The following is a 20,798-nucleotide window of genomic DNA, read 5'->3' as shown; positions in this document are numbered from 1 at the left end:
GGGAAGCAGCCACATAGGACAAGGAGATCAGCTCGGTGCTTTGTGTCCACCTAGAGGGGTGGGATAGGGAGGGTGGGAGGGACACACAAGAGGGAGGGGATATGGGGATATATGTTTATGTATAGCCAATTCACTTTCTTATACAGCAGAAACTAACACACCATTGTAAAGTAATTATACTCCAATAAAGATGTTAAAAAATAAAACCCTATCAGTGAGTGTCAAGTGACAATTAAGCTGCATCTGTTGGCAGGCTTTATAGTGGCAAGTGAGTTGATGTACTTCAATAGTACAGCTGCATCTGGTGGCAGGCTTTAAGTCAGAATTGGACACTTATTTTAGTCCATGCATAGCCCGCCCATTATTTTATTTACCACCTCTGTCCGCGCCTCTTTCCCACACTGTGCACTTGTCTCAGTCAGTTTTGGTAAGCCCACAAGCTAACCCTAGCCAAAATGAGTAAAAAACAAATGTCTCTGGAGAGCTTCTTTGAAAAGGGGGAAAGACCCAATGATGAGACAGCAGAAGACTCTAAGACTGCATTTAAAAGAAATCTGCATTTACAAGAAAATACCAAAGGTCCTACTTAAATTCATTGCAACAGGTGATTCACATTACCCAAGCCCACTTTGTATAAAATGTGGCTACTGGCTATCCAACAAAGCCATGAAACCTTCAAAACTACTCACCTATCTCAGCTTTCAAAAGAGTTTGAGCATTACTTCCCAACCACAAAAGACCCCTGAACTGGGAAGGAATGGATCCATGACCCATTTGTGAATAAGCCAGGTGAATCGATTTTGTCTGTGCTAGAAGAGGATCAACTGCTTGAGATCCCAAATGACGGTGGCCTTAAAAGTATGTTTGAGACAACTTCAAATCTCCATACGTTCTGGATTAAAGTCCAGGCAGAATATCCTGAGATTGCCACAAAAGCACTGAAAAGCCTGCTTCCATTTCCAACGTCCTATCCTTGTGAAGCAGGGTTTTCTGCAGTGACAGCGACCAAAACGAGATCACAGAGTAGACTGGACATAAGCAACACACGTCAGGTATCACTGTCTCCCATCGCCCCCAGATGGGACCATCTAGTAGCAGGAAAACAAGCTCAGGGCTCCCACTGATTCTGCATTATGGTGAATTGTATAATTATTTCATTATATATTACAATGTAATAATAATAGAAATAAAGTGCACAATAAATGTAAAAAAAAGAAAAGAAAAAAAGCTTTAAAGTTGTTGACGGAGTTCTGTTTCTGATTAGGATGTAGAACAGTGCAAAAGACCATCATCTCCATGGTAACAACAAGAAAAACAAAATTACTTTTCTATAAAGCTATCAAAGAGCCGTGACAAAAAAGCAAAGAAGGTTTAATGAACTATGTTACAGAAAGACAAGCAAAGAGCCGCAGATGCTTCCACACTTAGCAGCAAATTCCAATCTGACTTTGCAAATTCCAAGCAAACTTGCCAGAGATGGAAGGGAGAGGGATTAGGAGAAACCAGCAGGTTTTAACAGTGAGGACAGGCAAAAGACAGAATCTATGATAGCTCAAATACAAAAAGAACTGTTCAGGCCAACATATCTCCAATCTCCCACACGCTAGGAATTTTTCTGAGAAAGTAGCAGAAATAATTATGAGGACAGGGCTAGCTAAAAGACAGAAAATTTTTTGGCCATTTCATGGTGCTCAGATCCCAGGACTCTGTAAAACTTGAATCCGTAAGTAAATCATAAGCAACTAAGCTAAAAATCAAACGCTTTCAAGTTCAAACTTGGGAAAATCAAAAGGATTAATTTGTCCCTTAGTTGTAGCAACAGTAGTAAAGAACATCGGGGGTTTCCCTATCTTGGCTATTGTAAATAATGCTGTGATTAACATAGGAGTGCACATATCTTATCAAATAGGAGTTTTCATATTCTTTGGATAAATATTCAGAAGTACAATAGCTGGACCAATGATACTTCTATCCTTAATTTTTTGAGGACTCTCCATACTGTTTTCCATAGTGGCTACACCAATTTACATTCCCACCAACAGGGTAGGAGGGTTTCCTTTTTTCCACATCCTCTCCAACACTTGTCATTTCTTTCCTTTTTGATGATAGCCATCCTAAGGGGTGTGAGGTGATATCTCTTTGTGGTTTTGATTTGCATTTCCTTTATAATTAGTGATGTTGAACATCTTTTCATGTGCCTGTTGGCCATCTGCACGTTTTCTTTGAAAAAGTGTTTGTTCAGCTCCTCTGCCCATTTTTTAATTGGATTGTTTGGTTTTTTGTCATCGTATTGTATGAGTTCTTTACATATTTTAGAATACTAACCCCTTATCTGAGATATGATTTGCAAATATATTCTCCCATTCAGTAGGTTGTCTTTTCACCTTGTCAATGGTTTCCTTTGCTGTGCAGAAGCTTTTTCGTTTGATTAGATCTCACTTGTTTATTTTTTATTTTGTTTCCCTTGACTGAGGAGACATGCAAAAAACATATTGCTAAGACCCATGTCAAAGAGCGTACTGCTTCTAGGAGCTTTATGGTAAGCATACAACCTAAGTGTCTATCAATGAATGAATGGATAAAGAAGATGTGATACATATATATACAATGGAATACGCCTCAGCCACAAAAAAAAAAAAAAAAAAAGATGAGATTCTGCCATTTGTGACAACATGGCTGGACCTTAAAGGTATTAGGTTAAGTGAAATAAGTCAGATGGAGAAAGACAAATATAATATGATTTCACTCATATGTGGGCTATAAAAAAATTAAAGTTTTTATTATTAATTTTTATTGGAGTATAGTTGATTTACAATGTTGTGTTAGTTTCTGCTGTACAGCAAAGTGAATCAGTTATACATACACATATATCCACTCTTTTTTAGATTCTGTTCCCATATAGGTCATTACAGAGTACTGAGTAGAGTTCCCTGTGCTATATAGTAGGTCCTTATTAGTTCTCTATTTTATATATAGTAGTGTGTATGTCAATCCCAATCTCCCAATTTATCCCTCCCCCCCGTTCCCCCTTGGTAACCATAACTTTGTTTTCTCCATCTGTGACTCTATTTCTGTTTTGTAAATAAGTTCATTTGTACTGTTTTTTTAGATTCCACATATAAGTAATATCATATGATATTTGTCTTTCTCTGTCTCACTTACTTCACTCAGTATGACAGTCTCTAGGTCCATCCATGTCACTGCAAAAAGAAATAAATGAACAAACCAAACCAAACCAACAAACCAAAAAATAACAACCACACAGAGTTGTGGTTACCAGAGGGGAAGGGTGGGGTGGGTGAAATGGGTGAAGGGAATCAACTGCATGTTGATGGATGGATTTTTGGTGGTGAGCACACTATAGTGTACACAAAAGTACTGGAGTCAGACAAGTACAACAGTCAGACAAGAAAAAGAAATAAAAGGTATTTAAATTGGAAGGGGGGACTTCCCTGGTGGTCCAGTGGATGGGACACCATGCTCCCAGTCCAGGAGGCCCAGGTTCGATCCCTGATCAGGGAGCTGGATCCCACATGCATGCCACAAGTAGGAAATCCACATGCCACAACTGAGAAGTCCACATGTCACAACTAAAGATCCCACATGCCGCAACTAAGAAGTCCACATGCTGCCACGAAGATTCTGCGTGCTGCAACAGAGACCTGGCGCAGCCAATAAATAAATAAATAAATTGGAAGGGAAGAGGTAAAATTGTCATTATATGCAGATGACATGATACTATATATAGAAAACCCCAGACTCCACACAAAAACTACTAGAACTGAAAAATGAATTCAGCAAGGTAGCAGGATACAAGATTAACATTCAGAAATCAGTTGCATTTCTTTACACTAACAATGAAATATAAGAAAGGGAATGTAAAGAAAATACCTTTTAAAATCACATCCCCCAAAATAAAATACTTAGGAATAAACCTGACCAAGGAGGTGAAAGACTTATTTGCTGAGAACTATAAAACATTAATAAAGGAAAATGAAGATGACTCAAAGAAATGGAAAGATATCCCATGCTCTTGGATTTGAAGAATCAATATTGTTAAAATGACCACACTACTGAAAGCAATCTACAGATTTAATGTAATCCCTATCAAATTACCCATGACATTTTTCACAGAACTAGAACAAATAATCTTAAAATTTATATGGAACCATAAAAGACCCAGAATTGCCAAAGCAATCCTGAGGAAAAAAGAACAAAGCAGGAGGCATAACTCTCCCAGACTTCAGATAATACTACAAAGCTACAGTAATCAAAACAGCATGGTATTGGCACAAAAACAGACATATGGATCAATGGAACAGAATAGAGAGCCCAGAAATAAACCCACACACCTACAGTCAATTAATCTTCAACAAAGGAGGCAAGAATATACAATGGGAAAAAGTCTCTTCAGCAAGTAGTGTCAGGAAAGTTGGACAGCCTCATGTAAACCAATGAGGTTAGAACACACCATCTCACCATACACAAAAATAAATTCAAAATGGCTTAAAGACTTAAACATAAGACCTGACACCATAAAGCTCCTAGAAGAGAACATAGGCAAAACATTCTCTGACATAAATCATACCAATTGTTTCTTAGGTCAGTCTCCCAAGGCAATAGAAATAAAAACAAAAATAAACAAATGGGACCTAACCAAACTTACAAGCTTTCACCCAGCAAAGGAAACCATAAACAAAATGAAAAGACAACCAACTGAAGGGGAGAAAATATTTGCAAATGATGCGACCAAAAAGGGCTTAATTTCCAAAATATACAAACAGCTCATACAACTCAGCAACAACAAAGCAAACAACCCAATCAAAAAATGGGCAGAAGACCTAAATAGATATTTCTCCAAAGAAGAAATACAAATGGCCAATAGGCACATGAAAAGATGCTCAACATTATTAAAGAAATGCAAATCAAAACTACAATGAGGTACCACCTCATACCAGTCAGAATAGCCATCATTAAAAACTCTACAAATAACAAATACTGCAGAGGATGTGGAGAAAAGGGAACCATCCTACACTGTTGGTGGGAATGTAAGTTGGTGCAGCCACTATGAAAAACAGTATGAAGATTCCTCAGAAAACTAAAAATAGAATTACCATATGATCCAGCAATTCCATTCCTGGGCATATATCCAGACAAAACTCTAATTCAAAAAGATACATGCACCCCTATGTTCATAGCAGCACTATTCACAATAGCTAAGACATGGAAACAACCTAAATGTCCATCGACAGATGAATGGATAAAGATGTGGTACATATTTACAATGGAATACTACTCAGCCATAAAAAAGAATGAAATAATGCCTTTTGCAGCAACATTGATACAACTAGAGATTATCATACTAAGTGAAGTAAGTCAGAAAGAGAAAGACATATGATATCACTTATATGTGGAATCTAAAATATGACACAAATGAACCTATCAATGAAACAGAAACAGATTCACGGACATAGAGAACAGGCTTGTGGTTGCCAAGGGGGAAGGGGTTGGAGGAGGGATGGAGTGGGAGGTTAACAACAAGGTCCTACTGTAGAGCACAGAGAGCTGTATTCAATATCTTATGATAAACCATAATGGAAAAGAATATTGAAAAAAGAATATATATATATATGTATAACTGAATCACTTTGCTGTACAGCAGAAATTAACACTATATTGTAAATCAACTATATTTCAATAAAAAAATTAAATTAAAAATTTGGGGTGGTGAGCACACTATAGTGTATACAGAAGTAGAAATATAATGTTGTACATGTGAAACATAATGTTATAATATATACAATGTTGTACATATAAATTTATATAATGTTACTACAATAAAATGTTAATTAAAATTAATTAATTAATAATAAATAAAGTAAGTTGGTGGTTGAGCTGAAGGACAAAGTGAGATCTCCTAAATTATAATTGAATCAGCTATAAACTAAAACTAACTGCAATTGTAATCCAGCTCTGACCCAGATTGAAGTAAGTGGAATCTAAAAGAATAGACCCGGGGGCTTTCCTGGTGGCGCAGTGGTTGAGAGTCCGCCTGCCGAAGCAGGGGACACGGGTTCGTGCCCTGGTCCAGGAAGATCCCACGTGCCGCGGAGCGGCTGCCGTGAGCCATGGCCGCTGAGCCTGCGCGTCCGGAGCCTGTGCTCTGCAACGGGAGAGGCCACAACAGTGAGAGGCCCGCGTACCGCAAAAAAAAATAAAGAATAGACCTGGTATTGGCTGCCTGGTTGAAGGAAGTTCTTGCACTCTCTGAGAATAGAGAAAAGAAGTAAAATCATCATATTTCACTTATGACTGTTCTTTAATGACTGGTATACAATAAAAGTTTATAAGACACGTAAAGAAGCAGGTGAATTGACCCATAATCAAGAGAAGGAAATTCAATAAAGAAAGACTTACTGGGACTTCCCTGGTGGCACAGTGGTTAAGACTCCGCACTCCCAATGCAGGGGACCCAGGTTCAATCCCTGGTCAGGGAACTAGATACCACATGCATGCCGCAACTAAGAGTTCGTATGCCACAACTAAGGAGCCCACCTGCCGCAACTAAGACCTGGCACGACCAAATAAAAATAAATAATTTTTTTAAAGACTTACTAATGACTCTGAAATCTACAGACAAAGACTTTAAAACAATTGTTATAAATATGTTAAATAATTGAAAGAAAAAGATAAATCGAATGAGTTTAGAGATAGTGGATTTTATGACGGATCTGTAAACTTAAAATAAATAAAATTCAAATTATCGAGCTAAAAAAAACAATTGTTTTAATAATTGAATACTGCTGGAGGCTGCAGTCCCTCTCTGCCTGGGCCTCTCCATACTGCTGCATGCGCTTTTGCACAGTATGGTCATCGTATTCCAAGAGTAAGTGCCCCAAGAAACAGGCAGTAGAAGCTTCCAGTTTCTATTGTCAACAAGCACAGAACCCAGATTCAAGGATGGAGACACAGACCTCAGTTCTCAGTGGGAGGAATGTCACAGAATTTGGGGGCCATTATTGAATCCACCACAACAAGAGAATGGATAAACAAACCACGGTCTATTGATGTGAAGTATTTCTACTTGGCAATTAAAAAAGGATGGACTATTAATTCCCACAACGTGGATGTATTTCAAAAACATTATGTTTAGTGAAAGAATCCAGACTCATAAGGAATAAATACCAAATCATTCCATTTACATAAAGTTCAAAAACAATCAAAAAATAACTTACAATGAGAGATATCAGAAGAGTACTTGCCTCTTGGGGAGCAATGGACTGAAACAGGGTACTCAGAAGCTTTGAAGGTGATGAAATATTCTATATCTTTATTCCCACATTGGCTTCATAGGTTTATAGGGGTGTCAAAGCTCACTGAACTGTACACTTAAGACCTTTGCATTTTACTGTATATAAATTAGACTGAAATAGAGCTGTTCAAAACACAAATAAAAAATTATTGAATGGACATATATACACTACCAAACGTAAAATAGATAGCTAGTGGGAAGCAGCCGCATAGCACAGGGAGATCAGCTCGGTGCTTTGTTACCACCTAGAGGGGTGGGATAGGGAGGGTGGGAGGGAGGGAGACGCAAGAGGGAAGAGATATGGGAACATATGTATATGTATAACTGATTCACTTTGTTATAAAGCAGAAACTAACACACCATTGTAAAGCAATTATACTCCAATAAAGATGTTTAAAAAAAAAAAGAAATTTTCATGGCAAAAAAAAAACAATTATTGAAACACAAGCACTTACGTGGTTCTGGATTGGATAGTGATTTGTACAAACCAGCTATAAAAAATATAACTGGAACACTTGGAAATAGTTTATAGTTTATGTTTCAGATATTTGTGATATTATGATATTATGTTTCAGATATTAGGTGAGATAAAATTTACTCATCTGTAGAGACCAAGATAGTTAACTGAAAAAAGCATATCATAAAACAATGTGTACAGTATGATCACTATGGTTAAAAATACTATAGAGGTTTATTAGGGAAGTGAAAATGCTCTCTATCATATGCTCTCTATCATACTGTCATGGTGGATACGTCATTATACAGTTGTCTAAACACATAGAATGTACAACACCCAGAACGAACTCTAATGTAAACTATGGACTTTGGTTGATAATGATGTGTCAATATAGGTTCATCAGTTGTAACATATGTACACACTCTGGTGGGGGATCTTGATAGTGAGGTAGGCTATGCCTGTGTTGGGAGAGGGGGCGTATGGGAAGTCTCTATATCTTAATTTTCTGTGACCCTAAAACTGCACAAAAATGTCTTAAAAATATAGATAGACACATAATATTACTCCCATATATTCTTAGGGAAAATGTAGGTGGAGTGTTACTAGAGTGTTACTGCGGTAATGTCTGTGCCGTGGGAATGTATGTTTTTATTTTATATTTTTGTTTGCATGGCATTTCTTATAGAAGTACTGCTTCTATAATAATAAAGGTTTACATAATTAACTTGCATTTTGTTTGTGAAAACAATGTTGAAAATTCTTTTCTAAAACTCTGTTCCCAAAACACGTCATTTTTACCTAGTATAATTTCAATTAGACTATAGTATGTGCAGTATTTAGTATAAGATTGAGTAAAGCATAACAGGTAACCTTTATGAAACCCTTAATATATGCCAATCACCGTGTTTTGCTCTTGCATTTAAACCTTGCAACAGCTGTGTGAGAAAGGTGCTATTACTTTTCCCATTTGCAGATGAGGAGCCTGAGGCCCAACACAGTCACCAAACTAAGAGAAGTCAGAGTCCCCCCTGTCATCACTCCTATGCAATCAGTCACAGTGTCCATGCTACACGTGCATAATCTCCTTCATTCTCAAAGCACTATTTTGAGATTGCAATGGCTCATCTTGTGAAACCAAGGATCCTAAGAAGTGGAATAACTTGCCCGAGGTCACAAGCCAGCCACTGGCATAGCCAGTGATATGAAAGCAGGTGTGTCTGCTATTGACCAGCAACTGCTACACTGAATCCCTGGCTTTATCAGCAGGACACAGTGTTTTCATGTGAAGCCCTAGCAGAGACTGTAACGCCATGCTTCCACTGCACAACTTGTAAAATGCCCAGAGAAGAGAAGATTTTTTTTTTTTTTTTGGCGGTACGCGGGCCGCTCACTGTTGTGGCCTCTTCCGTTGTGGAGCACAGGCCCCGGACGCGCAGGCTCAGCGGCCATGGCTCACGGGCCTAGCCGCTCCGCGGCATGTGGGATCTTCCCGGACCGGGGCACGAACCCATGTCCCCTGCATCGGCAGGCAGACTCTAAACCACTGCGCCACCAGGGAAGCCCAGAAAAGAGATATTTATAAATGGTTGTTGGAAGCAAATGCGTCCATCCATTTCTTTATAATCTAGAGCTAAAGCCCGATCATCAGAACATTGCATGTTCAGAACATATTATCCTGGCCTGCTGCAAAATTGCTTTCCCTGATTTCAACGTTCTGTCCTCAGCACCTACTGAGGGATGAGTCAAGAAAACATTCCACAAATCCCACAAACGTGTTTGCGACAAAGAAGTCATAAGTGAACATTTTTACCTTGTCTCTCTTACTCTCCTGTTGATAAGGCAAAGCTCCCAACGAGAACTATCCTTTAAAATTAGGTACTGGGTGAAACTTTACATTCCTTGAGAATTTTCCTTAGCATTTATTTTATTGTTTTATTTTTAAAACACTCAAATAGTGCTTACCTTGTGCCAGCCACTGTTCTAAATGCTTTGCTAATACTGGCACATTTGATTTAATCCTCATAACATGCCTATATAACGAAGTTACTTCTATCATTCTTATTAAGCTTATGAAGAAACGGAGGCACAGGGTGATTACTTAATTTGCCTAAGGTCATACGGTTAAAAAACATTTTTTTTCCTTACTTACAATTTGAAAACAAATGTGTTTTCTTTCTCACTGGGCTTGCTAAGAGGTTTGGAAGAGAATTTTTACCGAACCCTAGAATTTTTGGAGGATTCTTTACCTGTAAACATGCATTTTGTTTTCCTTTGAAGTTCTAATACTGCATTGTATGTTGCATTTTCTTTGTTCCTGGATGGATAGATACAGAAATAAGAATGGAGCCAAAGACTGAGATCTAGATAAAACTACAATTATGTGTGCAATTCCTATATGCTAAGACAAGTACTTTGTAACATTAAGTCAAGGGGAAAGAATCATTTCTGTATTTGATTAAAGGTTTAATATAAGTTCAAGTTAAATTCTGAAACAAAGATATAAAGGTAATTCAAATAAGAGACTAAATATGTTTAGGCAAAAGGGAGGAGAATGGTAATTTTTAATATAATTTTTAACAAATAATGGTAATTTTTTAATGCACAAATTCAATGAGTTCAGAAGAAAAGGTAAAAGTATATACAGGAGTTTGTCATACTGCCCAGAGCTTATCGTTTTTTAAAGCAATTTTTCTTGTACAAGGTCCAGAAAAGCAATAAATTTAACAAGGCACAGGAAAGCAATCGGGAGCCCAGGTATAAAGACCACATACTAGAACACAGTGACACTACGAAATACCTGTTCTTGTCTTTTGTTGCAAATAAGATCCTTCAGCAACAACAGATTTTCATTTGTAATCATTCACAGCCAATTCCAATTTAGTGCAGATGTGAGTTTAGCTCTGCAGCTGAACCAAAGCTCCTTCACATGGGGAAGTATTTTTCAATTTTGTCTCTATGATATTCCTTTGTCAGAAAAGGGATGAGAAGAACTGTTCCCATGGGCAGTGGAAGGCGTCTGTGAAAAGAAACACCCGTTTATTTGGATGCTATTTCTTTATCAAGTTACTTATTCATTGATCATCCCCTCTAGGAAACGTGCTAAAGATATTGCCAATATTATTACATCAGCATAGGAGTTGAGAAACCAGGTGAACATTTCTCTGACCAAAAGTATTACATTTTCCAGGCAACAATCTCACCTGTGTATGGGAAGTGGTGAGAGTCTGCTTCCAGGGATACCTGTGTGTTTTAGCCTCCTCAGGCTGCATTAACAAATACCACAGGCTTGGTGGCTTCAACAAAGCAGTTTTTCTCACAATTCTGGAGGCTAGAAGTCTGAGATCAAGGTGTCAGCAGGGTTGATTTCTTCTGAGGCCCCTCTCCTTGGCTTGTAGATGGCCACCTTCTCCCTGTGTCCTCACATGGTCTTCCCTCTATATGTGCCTCTGTCCTAATTTCTGCTTCTTATATTGGGTTAGGACCCATCCTAATGACCTCATTTTAACTTAATTGCCTCTTTTAAAACCCCATCTCCAAATACAGTCACATTCTTAGGTACGGTTAAGACTTAAACATGTGAATTTTAGGAGATCTAATTCAGCTCATAAGACAATGTGGACACACGTGCTTCCTCATCTCTCTACCATGTTTTAAACAGACTAGGTATTTTGCGGCCGAGACATCAATCACAGCAGCCCCATTTCTCAGAAGCCACATGAGTAACTTAAAAAGCTGATGATTTTCTGCCAAAAGCCAGAAGACTTAAGATTTTGACTATAAAATAAAGAGCTCAGTTTTTTAAACTCATATGTGACATAAATATGAATTGAGAAAATATCCCAAATTAGAAAATCAGAATAATAGTAATAAAAGTGACATTTTGGGCTTCCCTGGTGGCGCAGCGGTTGGGAGTCCGCCTGCCGATGCAGGGGACACGGGTTCGTGCCCCGGTCCGGGAGGATCCCGCGTGCCGCGGAGCGGCTGGGCCCGTGAGCCGTGGCCGCTGAGCCTGCGCGTCCGGAGCCTGTGCTCCGCAATGGGAGAGGCCACGACGGTGAGAGGCCCGCGTACCACAAAAAAAAAAAAAAAAAAAAAAAAAAAGTGACATTTTAATTTCTGAGGCCCCAGCGAGGCATTAAGAGAGCACTCAAAGGAGAACAGACCAGGAGTTGAGAGGTGAAAAAAGGGAGGCACTACTCCTTCAGAAAACTTAAATTGTGTTCTCTCTCTGTTTTAACACAAAACTTCCCATTACAACACCCTCGTCAAATCAAATCAAATCAAATCAAAATAAAATTGAAAAGGGAAGATTACACCTGAATAAATGCAGCCTTCCTAAAAGCCAAAGAAGATGCTGGCGATGGTGTCGATGTTGTCTATAAATAAAACAAAAGGACCGTGAGCCACAACTACTGAAGCCCTCGCGCCTAGAGCCTGTGCTCTACAAGAGAAGCGACCACAACGAGAAGCCCGCGCACCGCAACGAAGAGTAGGCCCCGCTCGCCACAACTAGAAAAAGCCCATGCACAGCAACAAAGACCCAACACAGCCAAAAATAAATTAATTTTTTAAAAAATTTTTTAATTAAAAATTTTAAAATAGAGGCTCACCAGCCTCCCTATTGTCACTGCGTACTGTGAATATTCCAGGTCTCCTCACTGTTTGCACAGTTTGAGCCAAAGCACCTCAGCTTCCTGAAAGATGAGCCATTATTGCATTTCACCAAAGCCAGATCTTTCTAAGGATATCTATAGCATGTTGGAGCTGAAGAGGATATTATACTCATCAAATCCAGTATCCTCCAGGTGGCCCATATGATGCTAACAGCTTTCTCAGAAGAGGCTTTGTAGTCAAAAAGTTTGCAGAATGCAAACTTTGTATTGTCTGTGGTTTGTTGTTCTTTTGACCCCACATGCTTCTCAGAGCTTCGTGGTTGCTAAAATGTATACTTTTATAAATTTATAATATTAATAGAATATATATTTAATATAATATATAATAAATATTATATATAAACTTTAATATTATAATATTAGATTTTATATGCATCATATAACATATGTAATATCTAATGTTATGATATATTACATATATTAGGTATTATATATATAAACTTTAATATTATAGTTTGAATACCCCATGGAGTATTCAGTTTTTTTAACAATTTTCCTGACCCCAGAAGCACTGTTACAAAGACAGTTCTTAGAGCACTTTGTGAAATGCAGATGTAGTCCAATTGCCTCGTTTAACAGATTGAGAAACAGAGACACAAGATTGATGCTACTTTCCCAGGGGCAATGCCAAGATCAGGATATAAATATCCTAATTCTCAGTGCCCTTTCTTCTATGCCATTGAACTTCTCCCTAATGAATACTGATCTCTGGACTTGGTCAGAAGGCCTGTGCAGATATCCATTCAGGAAATCTGAATCTTCAGGTTGGAATGTAACGTCTGACATAAATGATGTATTTAATCCTCATAAAATATATACCAAATACTATGTAAAATTTTGGATTTTAGGGTGCTTCCCTGGTGGCGCAGTGGTTGAGAGTCTGCCTGCCGATGCAGGGGACACGGGTTCGTGCCCTGGTCTGGGAAGATCCCACATGCCACGGAGCTGGCCGCTGAGCCTGCGCATCCGGAGCCTGTGCTCCGCAACGGGAGAGGCCACAACAGTGAGAGGCCCGTGTACCACAAAAAAAAAAAAAAAAAAAAAAAAATTTGGATTTGGCCTATAATTGGGGTATTCAAATAGAGAAAAGAAGTCTGTCTTATCATGCAACTCTATTTGGTCACTTGTTAGCTATAGATTGGTCCAGACCACACAGAAGGAATGTGGCAGTGTATGAGCAACAGTCTAGAATAAATTTTTGATTTGTTCATTTGGAAAAAAAAAGAGAAAAGAAGTCTTATAAATTGAACATGTTTAAATTCTCACATTGACAAAATTCTTCCACAAATTAAACAGATTATCATCTGTTTAATCTGTACTATCATTAGTACAGATTATCATGAAGAGTAGCTCACAAAAGTGTGAGCGAGGACATGGACAAAGAAAATCTATAGAAAACACCAAATTCTCAGCCAGAATATCTGTCTCCTTGTTTTCTGACTACTTATGAAAAATGCAATTTCAACTTTATTTTTTTCTTGCCCTAAGAATAGGATTGCCAGCTAAATACAGGATGCCCCATTAAGTCTGAATCTTAGATAAACAACAGATTTTTAATATAAGTAGCTCTCAAATATTGCATAAGATATACTTACACTTTATTTTTATTTTCTAAATCTGGCAATTTTGCTTATGAAGGATACTCACACTTATTGAAAAGGCCTTCAGTAAAGCAACAGATTAAAATGTCAATAGAAAGTAGAAGTTGACAGTAAGGAAAAGCCAGAAAGGCTGATTATCATTCAATAACTGAAGTTCGATTCTGAGATTTAAACTCAAGTATCAAAGATGAGAGATTAAGGGATACATTTATGCATTAAATTACATTTCCTACATTCCTGATTTGAGCCTCAGTGAAAACTACAAAAAGCCAACCTGTGTTTTATTTATTTTTTTAAATGTAATACAATTTACTTTAAAATGTTTTTTTTAATAGATCTTTATTGGAGTATGATTGCTTCACAATGCTGTGTTAGTTTCTATTGTACAACAAAGTGAATCAGTCATATGCATACATATATCCCCATATGCCCTCCCTTGTGAGCCTCCCTCCCACACTCCCTATCCCACCCCTCTAGGTCAACGCAAAGCACGGAGCTGATCTCCCTGTGCTATGCGGCTGCTTCCCACTAGCTATCTATTTTACATTTGGCAGTGTATATATGTCGATGCTATCTCACTTCACCCCAGCTTCCCCTTCCCCCTCCTCCATGTCCTCAAGTCCACTCTCTATGTCTATGTCTTTATTCCTGCCCTGCCACTAGGTTCATCACTACCATTTTTTAAGATTCCATATATATGTGTTAGCATACAGTATTTGTTTTTCTCTTTCTGACTTACTTCACTCTGTCTGACAGACTCTAGGTCCATCCACCTCACCACAAATAACCCAATCTCATTTTTTTTTATGGCTGAGTAATATTCCATTGTATATATGTGGCACATCTTCTCTATCCATTCATCTGTGGATGCACATTCAGGTTGCTTCCATGTCCTGGTTACTGTAAATAGTGCTGCAATGAACATTGTGGTACATGTCTCTTTTTTTTTTTTTTTGATTTTTTTTTGAACTTCTGAATTTTATTTTATTTTTTTACACAGCAGGTTCTTATTAGTCATCCATTTTATACACAGCAGTGTATACATGTCGATCCCAATCACCCAATTCATCACATCACCACTCCCACCCCCTGCCTCTTTCCCCCCTTGTTGTCCACACATTTGTTCTCTAAATCAGTGTCTCAATTTCTGCCCTGCAAACCAGTTCATCTGTACCATTTTTCTAGGTTCCACATATATGCGTTAGTATACGATATTTGTTTTTCTCTTTCTGACCTCACTCTGTGTGACAGTTTCTAGATCCATCCACGTCTCAACAAATGACCCAATTTCGTTCCTTTTTATGGCTGAGTAATGGTCCATTGTATATACGTACCACATCTTCTTTATCCATTTGCCTGTCGATGGGCATTTAGGTTGCTTCCATGTCCTGGCTATTGTAAATAGTGCTGCAATGAACAATGGGGTGCATGCGTCTTTTTGAATTATGGTTTTCTCTGGGTATATGTCCAGTAGTGGGATTGCTGGATCATATGGTAATTCTATTTTTAGTCATTTAAGGAACTTCCATAGTGGTTGTATCAATTTACATTCCCACCAACAGTGCAGGAGGGTTCCTTTTTCACCACACCCTTTCCAGCATTTATTCTTTCTAGATTTTTTGATAATGGCCATTCTGAACGGCGTGAGGTGGTAACCTCATTGTAGTTTTGATTTGCATTTCTCTAGTAATTAGTGGTGTTGAGCATCTTTTCATGTGCCTCTTGGCCATCTGTATCTCTTCTTTGGTGAAATGTCTATTTAGGTCTTCTGCCTTTTTTTTTTTTTTTTGCCATACGCGGGCCTCTCACTGTTGTGGCCTCTCCCGTTGCGGACCACAGGCTCTGGACACACAGGCTCAGCGGCCATGGCTCACAGGCCTAGCCACTCCGCAGCATGTGGGATCTTCCCGGACCGGGGCACGAACCCGTGTTCCCTGCATTGGCAGGCGGACTCTCAACCACTGCGCCACCAGGGAAGCCCTTCTGCCCATTTTTTAATTGAGTTGTTTGTTTTTTGATATTGAGCTCCGTGAGCTGTTTGTATATTTTGGAGATTAACCCTGTGTCCATTGTTTCATTTACAAATATTTTCTCCCATTCTGAGGGTTTTCTTTTCATCGTGTTTATGATTTTCTTTGCTATGCAAAAGCTTTTGTTTCATTAGGTCCCATTTATTTATTTTTGTTTTTATTTTCATTACTCTAGGAGGTGGGTCAAAAAAGGATCCTGCTGTGGTTTATGTCAAAGAGTGTTTTTCCTATGTTTTCCTCTAAGAGTTTGTTTTTTGTTTATTTTTTTAAGTATTTCTTTTTTAAAAATTTTTATTTATATTATATTTGACTGCGCTGGGTCTTCATTGTTGCGTATGGGCTTTTCTCTCGTTGCGGTGAGCAGGGGCTACTCTTTGTTGCGGTGTGTGGGCTTCTCATTGCGGTGGCTTCTCTTGTTGCACAGCACGGGCTCTCGGCACATGGGCTTCAGTAGTTGTGGCATGTGGACTCAGTGGTTGTGGCTCGTGGGCTCTAGAGCACAGTCTCAGTAGTTGTGGCACACGGGCTTAGTTGCTCCGCGGCATGTGGGATCTTCCCAGACCAGGGCTTGAACCCGTGTCCCCTGCATTGGCAGGTAGATTCTTAACCATTGCGCCACCAGGGAAGCCCCCTGAGAGTTTTATAGTGTCTGGTCTTACATTTAGGTCTTTAATCCATTTGGAGTTTATTTTTGTGTATGGTGTTAAGAAGTGTTCTAATATCATTCTTTTACATGTAGCTGTCCAGTTTTCCCAACACCATTTATTGAAGAGACTATCCTTCCTCCATTGAGTATTCTTGGCTCCCTTGTCAGTTATGAATTAACTGTGTACATGTGGGTTTATTTCTGAGCTGTCAATTCTGTTCCATTAGTGTATACCTGAGGCACAGGCAGGCATCACTCCTGCTGGATTCTGTAACAAATTGTGCTGGTGGCAGGACCACGGCCAAAACGAGATATAATATCCACAGGGGAAGGAGCTGTTTCTGGGTCTAGCTGGGACCACAGTTGGCAATTCAGCAGCCTGGGCATGGATCTGCCTTCTCAAAACAGCCCTCACTGGGCTTGGGCTCCAATAGGATTTAACAATCTCCTACCTGGATCCCAAATCCCCCACTAAGGTACTTCTGTCCAAGATGGCTGCCAACTTATTATTGCTGAGTAGGGATACAAACAGGAGACTCCTATTCTGCCATCTTGCTGACATCATTCCCTGTGAAAATATTATTTGTTAAAATTTGATTTCACCTTTTAGAATTAGTTTGTATGTGTGTGTGCCTTTCTGCCTGATTTAACATCTAACCAGATTTTACCCAAAGAAATCCCTCCAGGGCAGGTTTATAAGAGATTCTAATCAAGATTAAAATAAGCATTCTTCACTATGAAGAACATGTTTCTTAACTTTTCTAAGACTTCTAAAACAACTAAAACTTGTATATACCAGAAAACAGAAACCTCTGCAGACTAGCATCATCTAAAGCAAATCTTTAAAGATGAGGGTAGGGCAGCAAAGGGGTAATGAACCATGCAGAGCTTGCTTTGAGAGGCACCCAGTTTGAAAAGAGCATTGTCAAGCTGACAGAAGCATTTGTCTCAGTAAATATTCTTCTTCATTCCTAAAGCATTCAACCATGAGAAGGTGAGCACAGACAGCAGTCTACAAGTCTCTAATGAATACTTGTAACACACAAGCTGAAAAATTCTTGATTTGTCTGCCCTTTGTGAAAAATAGCAAGAACTGGAGATGGGGGTTAAAAATGAGGGAGGCTTTCACTTCCCATGGTAGGCCAGCCTGTGGCAAAATGAACCTCTCACCAAGAAAATCTTTAAAAGATGAATAAAATACAGAAAACTTCAGGTTGAAGATATCAGAGAGCTACCAAAGCAGCCAGGACTCAAGGAACACATTACTGGAGAGGAATGAAGCCCAGAGAAGTGAACTTAACATTCTGGGCCCCTTTTCCTTCAGGCATTTGATAGTTCATGTGATACACAGGTCAGAAGGATTTTTTTAATCCAAAATAAGGACATATACCCCCAATTTATGAAAGGACATTGCAAGAAAAGTGAATTACAGACTAATAACCATCATGAGCATAGTTGCAAAACTGATTTCAATATAAGCCATCGATATATTAAAAAGGTAATAAATACATCACAATCCATTGAATTGGATCCAGGAATGCATCACAATCCATGAATGCAACGTTGTTCCCACAGTTGAAAGAAAGAGAAAGAGAGAGGGAGGGAGGGAGGGAGGAAGGGAGGAAGGGAGGGAGGAAGGAAAGAAGGAAGGAAGGGAGAGGGAGAGGAAGAAACAGAGGGTGGGAGGGAGGGAGGAAAGAGAAAGGAAGGAAGAAAGAAAGAAAGAAGAAAAGGAGGGAGGGAGGGAGAAAGAAAAGCCAAACAATTCACCACACTGGAAGAAGAAAAGAAAAAAAAAAAAGGTCTTTTCAATAGATGCCAGAAAAAGCACTTGAAAAAGTTCATTACAGAAACTTAGCAAACTAGAAATAAAAGAATCTAACATTAGTTTGATGTTGAGGCTCATCTACAAAATACCTACAGCAAACATCATACTTAACGGTAAAATATTGAAACCTCACCTCCTAAGATCAGGAACATGACAAAACACCCTCTATCACCTCTTCTCTTCCACATTGTAATAGTTTAGGTCCTTGGCTACGCATGTGGGTAAGTAAAAGAACTACCAAAGCATAAAGAATGGAAAAGTAAATATCCCTATGATTGGTCACAGACCACACAGTTGTTCATCTGGCATATCCAAAAACATTCCACAGAAAAACTATTAAAATGAATAAGCAAACCTAGCAAAATTGCTCATTAAAGTCAGAATGAAAACGTTTCATTATTATCTACCGGGAAGAGGTAGAAAATGAGTTTTTTAAGTGATAGTTACAAAAGCATAAAGAATACTTAAGGATTACCCTAACAGAATACATACAACACTTCTTCACAGAAAACTAAAGACATTATTGAGAGAAAATATAAAAGAGCTAAACAAACAGGACAAATGTCTATGAATTTCAAGACAATATATTATAGAGATAATAATTCCTTCTAAACTGATATATTCATTCAACACAATCCAAAGGAAAATCCCAGCTGTATTTTTATATTGTGGAAATTGAAAAGTTGATATTAAAATATGTATGTGAATTAAAAGTCCACAGATACCTAAGACAATTTTGAAAACAAAGTTGAAGTGTTCACATTACTAGTTATTAAGACTCATTATAAAACTATATTAATTATGACAATGTGGCATGGCACAAAGATAGAAAAATATTCCAGTTAAACAGAATAGAGGGCTTCCCTGGTGGCACAGTAGTTAAGAATCTGCGTGGCAATGCAGGGGACACGGGTTCAAGTGCTGGTCTGGGAAGACCCCACATGCAGCGGAGCAATTAAGCCCGGTGCCACAACTAGCCTGCACTCTAGAGCCTGTGAGCCACAACTACTGAGCCCACGTGCCACAACTACTGAAGCCCGGGCACCTAGAGCCCGTGCTCCACAATGAGAAACCACCATAATGAGAAGCCCGTGCACTGCAACGAAGAGTAGCCCCCGCTTGTCGCAACTAGAGAAAGCCCGCACGCAGCCAAAAATTAATTAATTAATTAATTAAATGCAATGGCAAGTCACCAGAGGCTCTTAGTGGAAAATGCTATGAACAAATTTATATTATAAATTTATAATTTACAACAAGAGTGACAACTGGGTGGAGCAGGGAGGAGGCAGTAGCCCAAAGTTGTTGGTGTCTCCAATCAAGATGATAGCTGTGGAGCTAGAATAAAATGGGAAGTTGTCAAACTGGTGTGGTGCCATGGATGCCAGAAGGAGAGATTGCTTTAAGTGAGGAAATTGCTTTAAGTGGCAGGTGTTCCCTGAAGATGGAGGGAGGTGTAGACTAAAGAAGTATCATTGCATTTAATGGCATGGAAGTCCCCGCTAACAGCAGAGAAGGAGAAGCTTTGAGGCAACTCACAGAAGACATGGTCTCAGGAAACCAACCTGACAATACCTGGGAAATCAATACTGTAGATAACTTGGCTTTGAGAAGAGATGGCGAGGGTTTTTAAATCAAAGGTATATTGATCTCACATGGAGTTTGGGGGAAATGGCTGACATATCAGACCCTGTTCCCTTCTCATGCCATCTTACAAACAACCCTCAGTCCAATTCCACTCTTATTCTCAGCAAAGTGACCTTGAGAAACAGGAAGTAGATTAACCTTCCCTAGGCAACTCATTCTACTGTTTAACCCTAGCTTTCCACACTAATGCCCTTAAATCCTAGGTAAATCCTCCAGACGGGCAGGCTATTTTGGAACCATAATCTCTTCTCACCACAGGATCAAACTAACTACCTCTTCAAATACAGCCAGGTTTTGTTTTGCCTTTTTAGTACACTGAATGTAAAAGTTGACATCAGAGTCTGAAAGGGTAATTGTACGTGATTATATTTCTTTATCACTAATTTTAAAAGCCTGCATAAACCATAATTTGCTGTGTCTTTGCAGATGTTATCTTGTATGGCTTATAATCCATTAATTGCTATGTTGCTCAAATGTTCTTGTGAATTTTCTGGGTCTGCCTACTTACCTCATTTGAAAGTTACTCTCAGGTACACTTTTTTATAACCTTCAGTCATCTTCTTGAGTTTTGATGTTATTAAATAATAGTTTTTCAGAAAATGAAAGA

General features: G+C 38.7%; 1 long non-coding RNA gene across 2 annotated transcripts in view; it reads right to left on the bottom strand.

The window, feature by feature from the left end:
* The window catches only part of LOC137214479 (uncharacterized), a 124,434-nt gene that overhangs the window by 6,686 nt on the left and 96,950 nt on the right, over positions 1-20,798 (bottom strand). The window contains exons 4-5 of one of the 2 annotated variants that reach the window (XR_010938926.1): positions 10,567-10,785; positions 10,016-10,083 (exon numbers count right to left, since the gene is read on the bottom strand). This is a non-coding gene — a long non-coding RNA (uncharacterized lncRNA). Of the gene's footprint in view, positions 1-10,015; positions 10,084-10,565; positions 10,786-20,798 lie in introns of those variants that run through there. The other variant, XR_010938925.1, reaches the window with a different exon arrangement.

The sequence above is a fragment of the Pseudorca crassidens genome, chromosome 20 (genome assembly GCF_039906515.1).
Source record: "Pseudorca crassidens isolate mPseCra1 chromosome 20, mPseCra1.hap1, whole genome shotgun sequence".
NCBI lineage: Eukaryota > Metazoa > Chordata > Mammalia > Artiodactyla > Delphinidae > Pseudorca > Pseudorca crassidens.
Note: the sequence above shows the minus strand (reverse complement) of the source record. Positions and strands in the feature narration are given on the sequence as shown.